Raw genomic sequence first — 16,866 nt, forward strand, 5'->3', positions numbered from 1 at the left:
CAGCTAGTGTGACGATGTCATTATTGAAGTTTGATCCACCAAATATTTTAATTAAATTTCTAATCAACGTGAGCAAATCATGGCTATTAACTAATCAGGTGTATCGAACGTTAACACAAAATAATTAAATCGATTAGCAGCAAATACACGAAATTCAATTAATTAGTTTTCTGTAAACTTATGGCCTTCTTCATTTCATATGATTTTGTCTTAGTTGTGGTAAGGCTGTAAAGGCTATTGAACAACCGCATTTGCAGATGGATACCTGTAGAGGTGTACCAAAAGTGTTTGTAATTGCGAACACATTTTTCCAGGAAAAACAGCCTCTTTTGCAGGTCATTGAGCTTGTCGTGAAATCATGAAGAAGGCTTGTTGGCCGGCCATCTTATTGCTATTATATTTCATTCCCTACCGCCATGCTTATTAAGCTTTAGTCTGATTAAATTGCTCGATCCTTTCTAAACTCAGGTCTATAACATTTTTATATTTCTTCCCGAGCATGATTTTTTTTTCTCTTATATGCATCCTCCTCCGTCGAAAAACATGAAAAACTAGTATATATGTACGTAAGAACACATTTTCGTTTGCATGCACATTTAAATAAAATTACGCATGCATAAAAACATAACATATGTACTTATTTACATACGTAACAAAGACGAATAAACGTATATTTAATACCATACAAGATAAGTTTTTGATTTAATGAAATTATCTTTTCTTCGAGAGAATAGCTCATAAATATCCTGTGTCAATTGCGACCAACTCCAAATGAGTATGGAGTTACATAGACACAAACATAGATAGATAGATAGACAGACAGACAGACAGACAGACAGACAGACAGACAAATAGATAGATAGATAGATACTTATTTACATACATTCGCATATTTGCGTATATACTGGATTATTGCATATATACGTATTTAAATGCACGCATACTAATGTATACACTTATACGTATTCTATTTACAATATTAATGCCGCAGCCACTTCAGCTATCAAGTTAATTTACACGCCAACAATATACCTCGTTAAATGCATTAGACAATTCCTTTATATAATTAACTAAAACTCCGTAAAGATAGTGAAATTAAGATGCATGTCACCAAGGCACGATACGGCATTCTATTTTCTATTGAAGCAAGTATGCAACGAGTGTAATATAAAACCGTTAATACTAACTAGGTGTCCCCACCACCACCCTGATGAACTGAAGCAGAAAGCGAAATGATAAGGCAAATAATAACCCAACAACTTTACCTCGATTCATTTCAATTGTGTTGACAGCAAGTCAGTGAGTCTGTTGTAGTTGACTTCATTAAATGGTATTGTTTTCTTTAGTGAAATGCGATAAGCTAAATCTGCCAAATTCATCAACTATTTTGCATTAAAAACACATACATTGACAACAAATACACGCAAGTCGCATATGGAATCTCTATATGGTCGCTAGAAATAACAGCCAAATTTACTACATATCCTACCTTACAGTTTAGAATAATAAACATTGAATAATATAGCTCAGCGTCAGAGATAAAAGGAAAGGAGGTGTGATAGTTATGGCTCGAATGCCCTTTGACCTGGGCTAAACAACAATGATATCATCATCAAAGTTTACATGAATGTTAGGCAAATTAAGTCAGTAATATGGTAGAACATAGAATTATGGTAAACTGGTTGTGATTTGTATCGGCAAAACTTAATCCATTAAAAGATTGTACAAAAATTCAGTGATTTGATTTGCAGCGAGGAGTTAATAAATCTAACGTTTCGGTTGTTTATCCTTTTTCGAAGAGAAACAGAGAAAGAGACGAAGAGAGGGAGAGAGAATATGTGGAGGTTTTATTGCTTAGTTTGCAAAGCTTGGATGATAAAATTAATGTAGTTATGTAGAGGGGATTATGCTGGGAGAGAGAGTATGGGAGGTATGAATATTAAAGTAGATAGTCCGAGTACTGTGGGACGTGCTGTGAGTAGTGGAGGATGTAGGTGTATGTAGGATGGGAGCTGTGCAATGGGGATGATGTGAAGTAAGAGGAGAGGATATTCAAAGTAGTTTGTAGCAAGATGCAGATTAGTTGTAATAAAGTGGGGTGGCGAATTCCAGGCAGGTGAGGCGTGAGATATGAAAATTTTGGCGCAATCCAGCAATTTTAAGGGCTCAAATGGTACTTATTTTATCGGCCCCGAAAATACGAAAATACGAAAATTCAAAGTTGACCACGACGAAATATGAACTCAGAACATTAAGAGCCGGAAGAAATACCGCTAAACATTTGGTTTCGCATGCTAACGATTCTACCAACTCGCTACTTTAGGAGGTGAGTGATAACACAAAACAGAAAGGTAATGGACAAAAGGGCGTGGGAAGGAGTGAGGTAGAGAAAAAAGTAAAGGACTGAGTTGACAGAGAATTGAGATGAGTAAACAGTGGCCAGCGTTAAAAAATTAAAACGCTTTAAAGTATATTAAGAAATGAGAATCTCGAATCTAACAAATGGCCAGATTTATAATGCTAACAATACGCGGAAAAAGGAGATAGAATAATATAGTAAACTAGAAACTCAAGCGTATAATATAGTGAGATCAAAAAGGCAGTAAACTGGCAGAATCGTTAGCGCGCCGGGTAAAATGTTTAGCGGTATTTCGTCCATCTTTACGTTCTGAGTTCAACTTCCACCAAGGTCGAATTTGTCTTTCATCCTTCTGGGGTCGATAAAATAAGTACCAGTTGAACACTGAGATCGATGTAATCGATTTACCCCCTCCCCTGAAATTGCTGGCCTTGAGTCAAAATTTGAAACCAATATAGTGAGGTGAAAAGCTACGTTCAGTTGAGATTATCCAATCAATGAGTAGACAGAAACTCCCTCTAAGAGTATTTAATTTCTAAAAAAAACTCAACAAACAAATGAGATCACTCTAATAATATCACTTGATTGAATCTTTTAGACAAGAATAACAAAAGATTAGAGTAGACCAGTCTTTAAAGTCAACTGTTGAAAGTAAAGGACACATTTCGGTGTTATTAAACCTTCTTAGGGTAATGAATTGGTTGAGTTGTTAGAGCACCTGAGTTCAAATTCCGGCAAGGTCATCTTTGTCTTTCATCTCTCCAGGATCTATAAAATAAAGTACTAGTCAGGTATTGTGATCGCCTATTCCCCTCCAAGCAGAATTCCTGACCTTGTGCCTAAATTGGAAACAATTCTCAATCTGCTCAGCAAAGAACTCAGCAAGCTACCATAGCTCTGAACTGAACAAATATTCTTGTGAGTGGATTTGGTAAATGGAAGCAGTGTATGAGAGAGTGTGTGTGTGTTTGTGTGCGTGTGGTTGTGATTGCTGTCTCTGCCGCTTGACAACTGGTGTAGGCTGAATTACATTCCTGTAACTTATTGGTTTTGCAAAAAGTGTTCGATAGAATAATTACCAGATTTTTAAAAAATAATGGAGTCGCTTTGTTCGACTAAACTCTCCATGGTGGTGCTCCAGTATGGCCATTCTCCAACGTTTCTGCCAGCTCGAGCCTTCCATTCTTTATACATTGATGTATGATGTAGTTACAGAGAATTCTAATTGCTATTTCTAGTAGGTTGAACGGTCAAGGAGAAACCTGGAGTATTTGATCGACCAGTCGTCTCATTAAAAGTATCCTGACAGCGGCCATATACAGTTTATTTCAGAGTATATTATCTACCCCTCTATTAAAACCTTTCAGCACTCACTTTACTGTATCAAACGCAATGCTTATTTAGTCATATTGTTTTGAATTAATCATGCATTATCTTACAGCTTTGAGATTTCAAGCATGTGATTGTTTTATTTTTAGAATGGCATTGTAGGATAGATGTGAGAGGCCAGATCTGGTTGATTTGAATATAAAACAAGTGGAATATTGGGGCCGGATATAGCCCCTTTGAACGCTAACGGGTTAAAAAAAGGTTTGGCTGATATTTCAAGTAGGTCCAGTGACGGCATAGAGACTTTATGGCAGACTTTTATTAGTCGGTGGCGATATTTAGCTGGGTTAAATGTCGTGACTTGACAAGGTCAGAGTTAATTATTCTTAATCCAAATACTGTGTACCTCAACATTTAGTCGAATAAGGGTGAGGCGAGGCTTTCTTTCTTTTTCTATTTTTTTGTTTTTAATTTCGTGTTTTCCATGAAATGTCATCTACCTCTCTCGTCAAAACGCCAACAAATACTTATTGGTCTCATCATCATTACCATTGCTCCTATCATCATCTGCGTCGTCATCATCATCATCATCATCATCATCACTGTCCTCATTAACATTACCGTTTTCATCATCATCATCATCATACTCATCATCATCATCATCATCATCATACTCATCGTCATCAACAGTCATCAACACCGCCGTCACTGTCACTACCATCTAACTAACTATAAAACAGTCTTCACAGTAATCAGTATGACTACCATCATCATCATCATCATCATCATCATCATCATCATCATCATCATCATCACTTGCCACCACCGTCATCATCATTATCGCCATCAACTGAAACGATCTACATATACTGACATTCGTGTGTATGTCAGGACTTACGGCACATGTATGAACCTCTTCCATTAGCACTGACTATTCTACACAAACCTACACACACACACACACACACACACACACACACATGCAAAGTCTCCCCACTCTTTGCTAACACTACACAAATACGCACTCACACACATAGCAACATGTTTGCTGGGTCATGACTCTCTGGGAGTTTGACAACTAAAATCTAAATTGATTAGTAGTCAAAAGAGAGTTCATACTGAATGTTAGAAAAAAAACATTTTACAGGCACGGGTAAATTTTTTTGAGAAGTGGGCCACATGAGACATAGACCATCATCAGTCAGGTTGCATTATTAAACTATTAAAGCACTTGAGGTAATTCAGGAATCACACGGGCCGCACTTTGCCCATGTCTCGCTAGTGTTTATTGCGTCGGTCTATGTAGGATAAATTTATGTATACTCTTACTGTCTTTACTCTTTTACTTGTTTCAGTCATTTGACTGCGGCCATGCTGGAGCACAGCCTTTAGTCGAGCAAATCGATCCCAGGACTTATTGTTTGGAAGCCTAGTAGTTATTCTATCGGTCTCTTTTTGCCGAACCGCTAAGTTACGGGGACGTAAACACACCAGCATCGGTTGTCAAGCGATGATGGGAGGACAAACACAGACACACAAATCCACATACACACACACACACACACACACACACACACACACACACACACATATATATATATATATATATATATATATACATATATGCGACGGGCTTCTTTCAGTTTCCGTCTACCAAATCCACTCACAAGGCTTTGGTCGGCCCGAGGCTATAGTAGAAGACACTTGCCCAAGGTGCCACGCAGTGGGACTGAACCTAGAACCATGTGGTTAGTAAGCAAGCTACTTACATGTTTGTGTTTATATATGTTTGGCCAACGTGGCCAGAGAAAATCTTTTCACTCACGTAACTGCTGCCGCTTACTAAGCGATATTATATCCATCGTGACATCATGTGACCAATTGCACCCCCACCTACCAGCAACCATCTTGGATTTCCTGCACCCCTCCGTTCATTCGGATTCTCACCAGCCTGAGGAGATATTCTCCGTTAGGGGCTTCGAAACTTGAAATAGCACAGAACACGATCAAACTATTTTGTTATATATATATATAACTTTCTCATACCTCTCTTTTACTCTTTTACTTGTTTCAGTCATTTGACTGCGGCCATGCTGGAGCACCGCCTTTAGTCGAGCAAATCGACCCCGGGACTTATTCTTTATAAGCCTAGTACTTATTGTATCGGTCTATTTTGTCGAACCGCTAAGTTATGGGGACGTAAACACACCAGCATCGGTTGTCAAGCAATGCTAGGGGGACAAACACAGACACACACATATATATTTATACATATATACGACAAGCTTCTTTCAGTTTACCAAAATCCACTCACAAGGCTTGGTCGGCCTGAGGCTATAGTAGAAGACACGTGCCCAAGATGCCACGCAGTGGGACTGAACCCGGAACCATGTGGTTGGTAAACAAGCTACTTACCACACAGCCACTCCTGCATTTTATCTAATATGAATAATATAATGCATATAATAATAATAATAATAATAATAATAATAATAATTGATTCATTTGTATGCATATACATGCACATATGCATGTACATTTAAGTGTAGGTATATGTATTTATGTATATTTATGTATATGTATGTATATGTAAAAGTATGTATCTATGCGTGTATTTATATTTATAACTTAACCTTATGTACTTTCTAACAGGTCGAAAGACACCTGTTGTTATATTCTTATTCTCTTTATTTGGAATTGTGTATCATGTTCTCCGTTTTATATCTTTGTTGCCGTACACATTCGCTCGTTTTCTTACCAAAAATCTAATGCTCTTAGTTTGGACTTTTGGGGAGTGGGGGAGTGGGGGAGGTGTGGGGAGTGGGGTTGGGGTGGTGTGGGGGAGGTGTGGGGAGTGGGGGTGGAGTGGGGGGGGGGGACCAGATCGAACTGTCTCAAGTGTAACTGCCCGAAATAGTAAGGACTTCTGGTATACTTGACCGAGGAAAGAAGACCACGAATGACCCGTCTTTTTTTGCCTGCCCTTCTAACTGTTGTTTCTCCTGTCCGCCTTTGTGTCGTCTATCTGTCCGAATGTTTTATTGTCCTCTATTACGTTTTTGTTCCATTTTTTATATTTATACACACACACACACACATTTATATATATATACATACACATATGTATGTATGTATGTATGTATGTATGTATGTATGCATGAGTGTGTATTTGTGTGTGTGTGTGTGTGTGTGTGTGTGTGTGTGTGTGAAAGAGAGAGAGAGAGAGAGAGAGAGAGAGAGAGAGAGAGAGAGAGAGAGAGAGATGGACTCTCACGTCAACTTCAGTGCATGAACATCCAGTTGTTAGATTACACGAATGACCTACTCCATTGAGTTTACGTACGAAGTGGCTAAGTACTCCACAGACATGTCTATCCAGACCGTAATTCTCAAAGAGAATCAGTGTCGTATTGCGAGATGAGAGTGGAAGTTTGGATTACAGGTAAAAATCCATCGACTGTGCTTCTTGTCCAATGTGCCACGCAGTGATATCGAACCTAAAGCTGCAAGGTTGTGAAGTAAACATCTGTATCCCTCAGCCACACCTGCGACCGAGTGTGTATGTCTGTGCGTGTGCGCGCACGCAGATACATACGTACATACATATAGCGCGCGAGAGAGAGGGAAAGAAAGACAAAGAAGCAGATAGATAGATAGATAGATAGATAGATAGATAGATAGATGTACACGACTGTATATATATATATATATGTATATATATATATATATATATATATATATATATATATATGTTTTCAGATATATATACGTATACAATCACAAAGCTCTTACACCACCTATAATCACACATGCAAGTACATACACAACACGCGCACACAAACACGCGCACACACACACACACATACACGCGCACACACACACACACACACACACAGAACACAACACACACACACACACACACACACACACACAACACACACACACACACACACACACACACATACATGCAAGCAGATTATTAAAGCAAAAACACTAAGTCTGTGGTCTTCTGAAACTGCATCCGGTGTGTGAAGCATTTTACCTCTCCCGATTTCCGGTCTAATTACATATCATCAACACTGCCATTCCTTTCCTGATCCGCTACCCGTCTCACAAGCTTCAACCTCCGCCTCACTCCCTTGCCCTACAGTTGCTTGTGGCTCCATCTCCATCCCCCATTACTTGATGAAATAGTCAAGTTGATCTGAAATGATCTTAGGCTGTCATCCTATGTAATATACATATATATACAGGGTGGGCCAAAACCCACGCACCAAGATTAAAATTCGTTTAGTATATGCTTATCGCATTTCGAAAACAATTTTTTCAAAATTGAATAAAAAAAATAAAATAATGATGAATACACACGTACTTGTGCATGACGAGCAAAATGAATAAAAATGATAACGTAATATAAATAAAATGTCAAATGTGTTGGTGCGTGAATTTTGGTTCACCCTGTATGTGTATGTATGTAAGTGTCATGTGTGTGTGTGTGTGTGTGTGTGTGTGTGTGTGGTTCCCCTACTACTTGTACATAACCAAAGCACACCTCCTCTATCTAATCTATGCCTCTGCCTCACTCTCCGCTCCCATTGCTGCCGTTTAAAGGCCAAGTGTCAATCCCACCTTCCAGCCACCTCGCAACCTCGCCCCTACTAACAAGTGCCGTCCATCCGCCATCCACCTGTTTCGTGACCTTACACAGTAGAATACGCTGTTATTCATCATCGCCACCACCACACCATCACCACCTCCACAACCAGCTGACAAGGATGCTGTACGTGGTTGTTTCACTTTCTAGAAATAGCAGTCGAATTTCGAATCTCCTTCAAACCACACGTTACTGAGTTGAAAATTCACACAGGCATGGCTTGTGTGCTAAGAAGCTTGCTTCCCAACCACATGATTCCACAGCATGGCACTTTGGGCAAGTGGTTTCTACTAAAGCCTTGGACTGATCAAAGCTTTGTGAATGGATTTGGTAGATGGAAACTGATTTGATAGATGGAAACGTTGTGGGGGCCACAAACACAGACACACATACATGTGTGTGTGCGGTGGTATTCTTTCAGTTTCCGTCTACTCACAATGCTTTGGGCGGCCCAAGGCTAAAGTAGAAGACACTTGCTCAAGGTGCCACTCACCACGCAGTAAGTCTGGAGCCGGGACCATTTGGTTAGGAGGCAGACTTCTTACCACACTGCTACACCTGTGTGTGTGTGTGTGTGTGTGTGTGTGTGTGTGTGTGTGTGTGTGTGTGTGTGTGTGTGTGTGTGTGTGTGTGTGTGTGTGTGTGTGTGTGTGTGTGTGTGAGTGTGCGTGTGTGTGTTTACGTCCCTGTAACTTAGCGGTTCGATAACAAGACCCGATAAAATAAATATCAGGCCTAAAGAAAGAATAGAAAATAAGTACTGGAGCGGATTCGTTTGACTAAAATTCTTCAAGTCGGTGCCCCGGCATGGCCGCAGTCTAATAACTGAAACAAGAAAACGATAAAATATAGGATAATGTAGACCTGGATACACTTTTTATGGAAGGAAATAAATTAGGATGCTAATGCCTTTAATCTTGGGTAACCCTGATTAGAGCTGATTTGATCTAAACCACAATTTTCAGTGAAGCGGGGCTCTGTGAGGATTTAAAACGGAGCTGAAACAGACAAATTGATGCGTTGATAAAATTAAGAGGTTTTTAAACTATTTTTTTTTTTGTCAAACTTCTTGGCAAATTAAGATTTATATAGGTGTAAACTCTATATCATCTTCTCATTAATCGTCGTGGCTATACCTCAAAGTCAAGGAAGATGGTATTAATATTATGATTATTGATGCGGCGAATCGGTCTAATTGTTAGAGTGTTGGCTAGAAAAAATTTGCAGTATTCGTTTAAGGCGGCGAGCTGGCAAGATCGTTAGCACGCCAGGCGAAATGCTTAGCGGTATTTCGTCTGTCTTTACGTTCTGAGTTCAAATTCCGCCGAGGTCGACTTTGCCTTTCATCCTTTCGGGGTCGATAAATTAAGTACCAGTTACGCACTGGGGTCGATGTAATCAACTTAATCCGTTCGTCTGTTCTTGTTTGTTCCCTCTATGTTTAGCCCCTTGTGGGCAATAACGAAATAGGTATTTCGTCTGTCTTCACATTCTGGGATCAAATTCTGCCGAGGTCGACTTTGCCTTTCATCCATCCTGTCGGGGTCGATAAATTAAGTACCAGCCTTGTGCCTTTAGTAGAAAGGATTATTATAGATGGATCCTGAGGAAACTGATGAGTCCGTTTCTTATTCGGAAGCTCCTTCCACAAGTAGGACAAGTGGTTCTGGATGGAAGATCCGTTCATGGTCTATCTTTCCTGCACCTCCTCTTTTCTTCTTCTTCCGCAGTCCTACTGGTCACAAAAGTTGTTACTCCTTCTTTGATGACAGATCTCCAATCCTGAGCATTTCTCTCCCAGGCCTCACTGTCAATAAGACATTTCTTGAAGTTTCTTTTCAGGGCATCTTTGAATGGTTTGTCCTCCACTTCTTCGTTTTCCTTCCTTTAGCTGGAAGTAGAGAAGCTGTGTAGGCAGGTGGTTGTTATTCATCCAGACAACGTGATCAGCCCGTCTCAGCTGTTTCCAGATGATGATAGCTCCAATGGAAGCTATGTTGGCTTCTTCCAATACACTGATGTTTGTCTCATTAGTAATGGAGGGACGGGGCCAAAAAATTTCGCTTAATATTTTTGGTTGAAGTAAGGTGGTGAGCTGGCAGAATCCTTAGCACGCAGGGCAAAAATCTCAGCGACATTTGGTCCGTTTTTACGTTCTGAATTCAAATTCCGCCGAGGTCGACTTTGACTTTCATCCTTTCGGAGTCGATAAAATAAGTATCAATTGAGCACTGGAGTCGATATAATCAGCATAACCCTCCCCCTAAATTGCTGGCCTTGTGCCAAAATTTGAAATCAATATTTTCGGCTGGAATTCAAGGATTTCCAGTTTTTAGAACCACTGAACTAAATAACAAGAACCTACACGAGCTGCCACTATGATCAATGCCATCACCGTTACCACAACCTCAAAAAGTAACATTAACACCCAATACTCTAACATTGTCATCATACAGCCAATATTAACAACGACGAAGGCGACGAGCTCGCAGAATCGTCAATACGCCGGGAAAAATACTTAGTGACGTTTCGTCCGTCTTTACCTTCTAGGTTCAAATTTCGCCGATGTCGACTTTGCCTTTCATCCCTTTGTTGTTGTTGGCACTCCGTCGCTAACGACGTCGAGGGTTCCAGTTGATCCGATCAACGGAACAGCCTGCTCGTGAAATTAACGTGCAAGTGGCTGAGCACTCCACAGACACGTGTACCCTTAACGTAGTTTTCAGGGATATTCAGCGTGACACAGTGTGACAAGGCTGGCCCTTTGAATTACAAGCACAACAGAAACAGGAAGAAAGAGTGAGAGAAAGTTGTGGTGAAAGAGTACAGCAGGGTTCGCCACCATCCCCTGCCGGAGCCTCATGGAGCTTTAGGTGTTTTCGCTCAATAAACACTCACAACGCCCGGTCTGGGAATCGAAACCGCGATCCTATGACCGCGGGTCCGCTGCTCTAACCACTGAGCCATTGCGCCTCCAACATTATCATCATACAACCAATATTAACAACGATGAAGGCGACGAGCTGGCAGAATCGTCAATACGCCGGGAAAAATGCTTAGTGACATTTCGTCCGTCTTTACGTTCTAGGTTCAAATTTCGCCGATGTCAACTTTGCCTTTCATCCTTTTAGGGTCGATAAAATAAATAACAGTTGAGCACTGAAGTCGATGTAAGTGACTTGCCTCTTGCCCCGAACTCGCTGGCCTTGAGCCAAAATTTCAAACTAATATTAATAACTAGCAGAAATACCCGGCTTTGCCCGGGTTAAAGAGAATAATGAAATCTAAAAACGCCGTCTAGACTACGCAACCCTCAACTGTTAGTAGCTACGATACCATATTTCTACATTAATAACTTTCCAATCCATGCCAGCATGGAACATAGACATTAAGTGGAATGCCAGTCTCTCATCTAGGAGGGCCTTCAAATCAATGTTACCAACTGGGGACTATGTGTGTCGCAGTGATAATAAAAAGACTGAAAGGAGGTCTGCAACGAAATAATTTTACTCAACACTTTGCAAGTGAATCAGTGGAGGCAAAGATGCGTCTCATTTACTTGACAATTTATGCATCACATTGCAGAAATCACTAGTTCTCGAGTTTTAGGGATTCACACAGACAGACAGACAGACAGACACACATTCTCATTTTTATATATATAGATGACCACAATGTTTAGTTCGTGGGCCAAAGATAGGTATTCTTTCTCTGACGAAAGTCAAAGAAGATTAGAAGCACGTCAGGTTGTTCCTATTTTATTCTGACAACGGACAGATAAAACTTGTGGCGTAATCATTTTATTAACTTTTCACAGCGAGGCAAAAATTATGTTTATTAAGAAAGGTTATACCATACGTTACAAATTATCCACTGAACGCCGGACTTTGACAGATTCTCACAATACTAGATCCAAATCTCTGGAAAGAAAAACATAATAGTCACGAAATAATTATTTCCAATGAAAGGTTATTTCAACTCATTTTGGTTTGCATGTCTTCAAATTTCTCGGCTGCTATGCAGGACAGGAGTGTTTATTTTCGTTGCCGAAGTTGTTATTAGGATTGTAGTTGTTATTGTTGTTGTTTAATGTTCTTGTTTATATGCTTGGTTGTGCTCGCCTTTCCTCTTGTTATTCTGTTATTTCCTCTTTTGCGACATTATCTTCCTTTATTTTTTTTTCTATCTGTCGTCCTTTTCTCCTACCTCCCACCTTTGATATTTTTCTTAATTATTTGTATTATTCACGCACACGCTCATATATATATATATATATATAAACACACATATATATATAAATACATGTATATATACATATATGTGTGTGTATGTATATATATATGTGTGTCTGTGTGTATATATATATACCACAGGGTGCTGAAGAATTCCTGGATTTGGGTAAAAGAAAATACAGGAGGATAAATTAATTATGATTTTATTTAACATATTCTTCTCTCGGATTCACACACTTATCGCAGTGGCCCTTCAGTTTTTCTGAGCCCTGTAAAAGAACTCTCAAGTTTGGGCCTCCAAACCTCTGGTTCAGATGTATTTGAAGGTTACCTTCTGCTAGCATTTTTGCTTTCATTTGTTAAAGAACTACGAGAAAATTCAGCCGACAGAATTGCACACTATGAATCAGTAGCAAAAAGGTGTATGTAAATATATCACCTCAAATTATTCTGATGTTTTCAAACGCATTGTTACAAAGAAATTTGCAGATGGAACAAGTGATAGGGCTTCTTTGAAAGGGGCTGAAAAATTTAGGATAGAATTTCTAAATCAAATCTATGACTGCTTGATAATCCTGTTGAGTAAGAGTATGAACCCATATGAGCAGATTGCGAAAAAGTTCAAGTTTCTCTCAGAATTGATGAACAATTCAGAATTTGATGAGAACAGTATGAATCTTATAATATTGCATTACGGAGACGACATTGACCACAAATTAATAAATGAGTGTTATCAGTTAGGAAATCCCGGAACACAGAAGAAAACACACCATCTAAAATGCAATGCACAGTTCTTCAGCTTATTTATGAGCAACAATTAATTAAAGTGTTCCCTAATATTACCACTGCGCATAAGCTGTACTTGACAATGCCTATCACGAGTTGTGAAGCAGAAAGGAGTTCCTCAAAGCTTTCCTTTGTAAAGAATAAATTTCGATCTACCATGACTGCAGAGCGCTTAAATTCCTTATGCATATTGTCTCTGAAAAATGACATTGCAAAGAAGCTGTCATGTGACAAAACTGTTGCTACAAAAAACAGAAGAGTATTTTGTAATTTTCATATGTATCTTAATGATGCATCATGCACGTATATATAACGCTTCCCTAAGATTCAATCCCTGTAACTCTAAAAGTATAAGGCATAGCCTAGAAAATATCTGAAGTGAACTACCATGGAACAACCACATCGACAAAGATATCGGTCATTACCCATACCTCGTTTCTGGTGGATAGAGGGTTCACTTTCAGACTCATTTTTAAGGACTCTACATCATAACTCCACCATTTGGGCTATCAGGGCCTGAAGCTGGAGTTCCTTGCAAGGGTACGAAAATTCTTTGTTCCTTGTTGGATGTTACCCTACTGTTGCTGGTTGTAAAGGAGGCCCCCATAACATTTTAAGCTTCAAGGACCCAATATTGTAAATCTGCCACTGATTACTAATAGAGAGCTTGTTCAAACTGCAAGAAATAACTGTATAATTTCCCTCCAACCACAAGTTACACGATTAAGAAAAAAAAATGAAGGAGGCATAAGATAATTCCATCCTAGATACATTTATATTTGAAAAGTAAAAGACAACATGGTCGAAGTTACCGCAGTTCCAACATGGTCAAAGTTACCGCAGTTCCAACATGGTCGAAGTTACCGCAGTTCCAACATGGTCGAAGTTACCACATTTGAGAGTACACAAACGTATTAAATACAAATGTATTCAACTTTGTTTTAATCATTGTTACTTAATGCACTTTTAATTGAATAAGATATAGCTTTTTAATAAATATCCTTGTCGTGAAAATTAAACTACTCTGTCAACAGAAGTGAGATGTTTTTCTTTTTTTTCTTTTTCGTCTGATGAAGATCCAACTAATTGACTCGACCTCATTTTTATTTCGACAATGGAAAAGTAAAAAGACAAAATAACTGTGATGAAAACTATTTTACTTTTCCACTAAGATTAAAATTGTCTGTGTATTAAGAGCAGCAAAGTTATACATTACACTTCGCATTAACCGAAAATGGTGTGCACTGTATTATTAATTGAATATATATCTCTAGCATGTATAGACGACGTGGAGGCGCAATGGCCCAGCGGAGGATCGCGGTTTCGATCCCAGACCAGGCATTGTGAGTGTTTATTGAGCGAAAACGCCTAAGCTCCACGAGGAGACCCCTCTTGTACTCTTTCACCCCAACTTTCTCTCACTCTTTCTTCCTGTTTCTTGAGTAACGCTGCGATGGACTGGCGTCCCGTCCAGCGAGGGGGGGTACACATACGCCATAGAAACCGGGCCCATGAGCCTGGCTAGGCTTTGAAAGGGCGACGTTTATCGTTTATGTATAGACGACAGACGTGGCTGTGTGGTAAGAAGGTTGCTTCCCTACTACATCGTTCCGGGTTCAGTCCCACTGTGTGGCACCTCGGACAAGTGTTTTCTACTATAGCCTCAGGCCGACCAAAGCCATGTGAGTGGATTTGGGAGACGGAAACTGAAAGAAGCCTGTCGTATATGTATAAAAATATACATGTGTGTGTGTGTGTGTGTGTGTGTGTGTGTGTGTCTTTGTCTCTGTGTTTGTCCCTCACTCCCGTTTGACAACCGGTGGTGGTGGGTTTATGACCCAGTAATGTAGCGGTTCGACAAAAGAAACCGATAGAATAAGTACCAAACTTTAAAGAAATATAAGTATTGGGGTTGATTCATTCAACTAAAGATTCTTCAAGGTGGTGCCCCAGCATGTCCGCAGTCTCAAGACTTATACAAGTAAAAGATAAAACATGAAGATTTCTCTCTATCCTTTTATCTATACGTCTATCTCACTATTTCTCTATATATCTGTTTATGTATCCATCGCCTGATATATTTTCTTTCTTTTTTGTAAGATACAAAACACTTAACAACAGCGATTAACGTGCGTGCGCGCGCCTGCTCACACGCATACACGATATATTTATATTTCGTAAACTTCAAATTGGCTGTCCATCTACCTTCCCACTCCTTCGAACAGGGAAAATTTCAGTAAGACACGTATTGTAAGGGATTTTTATTGTTTGGGCTGTTTCTCCTGTTGCTAGAGGTTGTTCTAGGACACAGGTGGGGAAATGGATAGAGGACAGAGGGGATGCAGAAGTAAAAACAACTAAAAAAGCGATAGAGATTACTTGACCTACATTTGTAGGAGAGCGGCTTCAAGTGCAGTCGACTAGGGGCTTTTCTTTTCTTATTTGCGGGGCGGTGAGAGAGTATGACTACCCAAAACTTAATTTTTGATGTGGCATTTGGTTGCGTGGTTTTGTTGCAAAGAAGCCACAGTCGTGATATTCTGAGTTCAATCCGAATGCAAGACACGAATCTTGAGCGTCTTCCACATTCTCGGTTCAACCTGAATTTTGAGAGTGGCAATGTGTTAATCAGTGGTTCTAAACCGGGGTCCGAATAAGATTTTGTTATTAAAATTTATCTGCAATAAATTGATTTTACTTTTTACAATGCACAAATTATTTTAACAATTTTTATGCAATTCCTAATAATATTTAATTATGAAAATAGATGATTTTTTTTAAAACATCGAATGTTTAAAAGGGTCCATCCCAGTAAAATAGGAACCAAAGGGGTCCGTGGAAATAAAATTGTTTAAGGAACACTGATGTGGACGGAAACTATGTACAAAGCCATACGGACGGAATGGCTGGAATTCAGAGGTTCAACCTTGTCATACATGGTGTCACACTGTATATAACTTGAGAATTATACCAAGGGTCGTTTACACTACAATACCAAGCGCTTAGTGATTTACATTTCAATACCATGCTTATGAAGGTGCATGGCTTAGTGGCTAGGGTATTAGGTTCACGATCGTGAGTTCGATTCCCGGCGGCGCGTTGTGTCCTTGAGCAAGACACTTTATTTCATGCTGCTCCAGTCCACTCAGCCTTCAGAAATGAGTAGTATTTGTACTCCAAAGGGCCAGCCTTGTCACATTATGTCTCACGGCGAATTTCCATAAAGATTGTATTAAGGGTACGTGTGTCTGTGAAGTGCTCAGCCACTTGCACGCTAATTTCACGAGCAGGATGTTCTGTTGATCGGATCAACAGGAACACTCATCGTCGTAACCGACGGAGTGCCAGCTTTAAATATCATGAGTGAATTTACCACAATGCCCAGTCCCTGTTATGTTGCATTGGCTTGTGTACTTCTATGACCCCTAGAGCTATGCCACAGGAGCGCAAGTTCGAAGTATGGCTTCCCATGGAGGATAGACGCCAAATTAATATGGATCATCTCT

Source organism: Octopus bimaculoides, chromosome 2, assembly GCF_046866305.1.
Source record: "Octopus bimaculoides isolate indiv1 chromosome 2, ASM4686630v1, whole genome shotgun sequence".
NCBI classification, from domain to species: domain Eukaryota; kingdom Metazoa; phylum Mollusca; class Cephalopoda; order Octopoda; family Octopodidae; genus Octopus; species Octopus bimaculoides.